This window comes from Tupaia chinensis, unplaced genomic scaffold (genome assembly GCF_000334495.1).
Source record: "Tupaia chinensis unplaced genomic scaffold, TupChi_1.0 Scaffold139962_1, whole genome shotgun sequence".
Classification (NCBI taxonomy): Eukaryota; Metazoa; Chordata; class Mammalia; order Scandentia; family Tupaiidae; genus Tupaia; species Tupaia belangeri.
In genome coordinates, this window is record NW_006199840.1 from 103,700 (window position 1) to 108,685 (window position 4,986).

Consider the following 4,986-nt stretch of genomic DNA (forward strand, 5'->3'; position numbering starts at 1 on the left):
GTCAACTTCTTTCTCCTTTCTCTTTAGCAGTTCATTATCTCTCTTCTCTTTCATCTCTGTTAGCTTCGACATTATGAATGCTCTAAATTCCTTATCAGACATTTCCATGATTTTCACCAAACTGTTTGTGAAGAAGAGTTACTCTTTTCCCTTGGAGGAGAGGTATTTACTTGTTTTCCCATATTTCTTGTGATCCGGCAGTGATTTCTTGTCATCTGATGGACAGTGTGTTTCTTTCGAATTCTTGAAGTTCAGACTGAGTGTTCAGGAGCAAGCGGTCAGAGGTGATCTAGAATCTCTTTGCCGTTCTGTTGTGATCACTGGTGCAGCAGATTCAGTAGATATTGAGGAATATTTTAACCCTATTAGTATTTGGATGTTTAGCTACTATGCTCTTAGATCCATCTAGTTCACTGGAGCCATGTGGAACCTTCTTCTGAAGGTCTGGCCTCTTCTGCCGCTAGCTCGTTTGCTGGAGGCTGAATTATCAGTACAAAATCTTCATTCCCTTCAATACCTAGTTCGCAGGAGCCATTTGAACCTTCTTCTGAAGGCCTGGCCTCTTCTGCTGCTAGCTTGTTTGCTGGAGGCTGAATTATCAGTACAAAATCTTCATTCCCTGCAATACCTAGTTCGCTGGAGCCATGTGGAACCTTCTTCTGAAGGCCTGGCCTCTTCTCCTGATCCTCACTTTTCTATACTTCTATGTCTTTGTGTGTTTATTTCTAATCTACAGCCCCCTCCAACTCAGAAAACACGTTTTGCAGAGCAGGTCATGGCATGCCTTTACCACCAGACCCTAGAGCCAGACCTCCTTTTAAAAAAGTTTATCTATGAACATCTTCAGAGAGAGTGAGAGTGAGAGAGAGAGGGAGATGGGTACCCTCAACAGAGTCTTCAAGTACCCCCCAATAGGGTCTGCACATTACAATCCACACACACCCAGCATTGCTGGCTATGATCATGGGCACTTGCACACATGGGGGCACAACAGGGAGGATTTGGGAAGTGAACCTCTGACCTGACCATGTTGTTTCAACATCACAGAGCATTTTGTCACTGCCATGCAACTGGATGATCCCTATTATGATCACTTTAATTTGAAATTCTATTTCTAAGCCCACTGATATTTGCTTTGCAATGTTGCACCAGTTTTCAAAACCAGATTCTAAACTTTTCAAAGAATTCTACACTTGATCTTTGCCAAAAGGTTATGATTTTTTTAAAGAATTCTAATTATCCCCTCATATACTTTACTGGAATGTTCATGGCTATGTTTTTATTTAGTAATAATTTCCTGGCAAAGTTTACAGACTGAGCACCAGTGGGTCCTGTCCCAGTATGCAGGCTGAAGAGTTAATCTTTCTCCTCTTTTAGATTTTTGCGTGAGAGAGAGAGAGAGAGTGAAAGGGGGAGAGAGAGAGAGCGTGCAAGAGTGAGCGCAACCCGCGGGGAGATTGCCACACTACAATCCCTCCTCCTCTATTCTCTTAGGATTTTGGACACAGACCCACATGAACCTGGTATTTTTCTCAAGCTGCTGCGTTTGGGACTGAACTGCACAGTTGGCCATGTGTAGTCCAGCCACCTTAACTTCCTTGTCACCTGCTGGCCCCAAAAAGTTTATCTTTCTGCAGATTTTTCAGGGACAGGCCCTCGTGACAGGATGAATCTGCTTCTCCCCACAGGTCTCTTTGCTGCCCTTATGCACAAGCCTTCCTCTTTCACAGGGCTATGGCCACTGCTACCTTTGATGCTGCTTCTGCCACTGGTATTGGCCTGACGTCCCTCTCCCCATGGTACCCTGGACTGCCCCAGATGTATTTGTGCACACAGGTGGCCTGGTCAATTGATCAGCATGCACACTGCCTGCAGTGTCCATAAGCTATGAGCACTGCCAGTTTGTGTATCTACTCTGCTCATGTGCATGCTCCATTGTTACATCAGACTACACTTACAAACCCAAATTCGAAGATAAAATTAATAAGGATTTCAAGACCACAAGACAAGTCCAGAGCATCCTTTGAGAACAGAGCTCTGCACAGGTGGCACAATTATGAAACTGGATCTGGAGGAGTAGGTTGGTGTTTTGACCTACCTATTGAGGATGTCTGGGGCACCATACTACTAATTTTTATTCTAGGTGTGTAAAAACCATATTTTGCTTCTGTGATTCAAATTATACAAAGAACCAGAATCAATGACTGATTACCTTTCCCCATTACATTTATCTCAGAGACACTAGTTGCTGTTAAATACACACCAGTGGTATAATGGAGTGATTAAGAGCCTGGATTCTGGACCTGCACCACCAGGAAACCCAGCAAAGATATTTAGCTATATGATGTTGAACAAATGAATTAAAGTCTCTTTATTCAGCTTCTGAATCTATAAAATGGGGATACTACTAGTACCTTCCTCATAGTATTGTTGAAAGACTTAAGCGAATGCAAAGAATGTGTAACAATGCTTAGCACACAGTGCATTCTCAGATAATGTCGCTTTTCATTATTCTTTTTTTGTTGTCCCTGTCCTTGTCCTTTAATGTCTGTTTTGGAGCAAGTCTGATCTTCCTCATGTTTTCCCTCCCCTATTCCCCAACTCCTTTCTCCTCATGTATTTTATAGTCCATTTTAGTTCATATCATTTTATTTTATCTCAACAGCTAAATACACATAGTATATGCAGAGAAATAAATTGGAAAAGACCCTGAAATTCCCTTTATGGAGGTAAACAGAGATTGAGTGGGGCTTAGGGGAGAACTTCAGCCTAGCCATTTGAATGTTAATAGTGCAAATGCATTTATCTGTGTAATTAAAGGGAAATGTTTCCATGCCCTCTCAATATGTACTGAATGCCTGTACTCTATAGAAGAAATTAAAAAATTGGAAGATATAATAGCAGGGAGGGCAACTGTAGATTCTAGAGACAGTATAAAAGGGGGTGAGTGATATGGGGTGGGAGAGAGAAAATCAGGGGAAGTAAACATTTAACAGACACAAAAATGAAGTTATTTGTTGATGATAATGTATGTGGTAATGTCTTTGACATGACTAATAAGCACCACATTCATGCTGGGAAAAACCATGTTGTACCCTGTAAAAATGTACAGTGATTAATGTAAATTAAAAAAAAAAGTAAATGTTTATGGCCCAGCTGGTGGTGTGGTTGTTAATGTGGGTAGATCCCACATGGCTGGATCTGGTGGCCTGTAAAAAAAGACAAGGGGGGTGTAAAACATGACAGGTGTGTGTATGCCCAAAATCCTGAAAGGAGAAATAGAGTAGGGATAGTGGCCTGACCATCCCTCCAGGGGATGTTTTTTCATTTTTTTTCTCACTCTCTCAGTCTCTTTTCTTCAAGTACATATTACCTCTAGCAAAAAATTTACTAAAAGTAGATATTTACAGCTGTTAGTGAAGGTGGTATAAGGGAAGAAGGTTTCCAGGACAGCCTTGAGCTATCGTGGCCAGTTCAGACATGTACTGCTTCCTGTGAGACATGATCAGACCACACATTTTCAGAGCAGGAGCCAGTTGCCATCCATCTTTGGCAGTGGCAAGAGATCCTTTGTCAACAAATCTGACCGTCTCAGTTTTAGCCCCCTGGCAACTTTACCTTCCCCAGTATCCTGTAGCTCCTCTTCGTCATCTCTCAAGATACTGTACCTAGGTCAAATGCTACTCCTGAAAACCCTTAATTGTGAGTCTCTTTGTTTCCATAGAAGTTTGCTCATACCTCTAGGTCAAACTTAGGGTTTGACCTTTTTTAGCCTTTGTTAATTTTACCTCTCTTCTCTCATTAGATAGTATATCTCTTAACAGTATACACAGGGTCTCTTATTCCAAGTTGAGGTCCACCTCAACCCCTACCTGTATCCTGCTGTCTTCTCATCGCCATTTTAGGGCTTTTGTGCTTTTGATTCCTTCTGTCCTTGTCCCTAGGTAGCTCTTCTTATTGTTTAGGTCTCAGCTCACATGTCATCTTCTTGGAGAGACCATTTTAATTACCATATCTAAAATAGACAAGTTTCCCTCCAAATCATTCTCTATCTCATAACGTCTTATTTTCCTGACAGCACTCATTGTAACTGGAAATTCTCTAATTTGATTCACTTATTGTCTGTCTCCCTTGCTGGAATGTGAGTCACAGAAGGGCAGGAACCTTGTCTATTTTGTTCACCCCATAAGTTCCAGTACCTAGGACAGTGCTTGGCATAATTGTAGGTGCTTGATATGATGAAATTTTATTTGATTATTGACTGATGTGCCCAGTATGATTTCAGCTTCATGAAGGCCTGGACCTTACCTGTGGGACCTCCACATACTCAAGGATCTAACACAGTGCCTGGTATACAGGAGACCTCAATAAAGAATTGTTGGGTGAGCAAATTAATATGCCACACACAGCTTAACTCTACATCCTCCAAATTGATTCTAATTTCTTATTCCCCACCAAGCCTATTTTTCCTTCTATTTACCCTAAGTCAGTGGCACTGTCATCCACTCTGATATTTAACTCATAAATGAATTCATACTCCTTTCACCCACTATTTTCAATTAGTCCCAAAGTCCTGCCTAGTCAACTTTCAAAATATCTAAACTACAGTATTTGATCCTGCCATACCTCTGCCGCAAGTATCCTTGTTTGGGCATAGTCTTTTTTTTCCAGACCTATGAAGTAGCCTTCTCTCTCATGCCTCCATGTGAAGCTAAGAAAGCTTACGCCATGGGATCTGCCATTTGCCAAAAATGGTTACATGGTCATATGTTTCATAAAGCTTGACAAATATATTTAAACTACAATTGTCCTTTTCCACCTGGGAGCCTAGTCACAGTTTCCCTTGCATTTGGTGGTGTTGGAGATGTCTCAATCATTTTTGACATCTACGTAAGGTGCTGTTGACCTGAAGGATACATTTAATTTGGGTTTCATGTGACATTTATATGTGATTTCTAACACTTATAGTTACTATCCAGGTGTAGG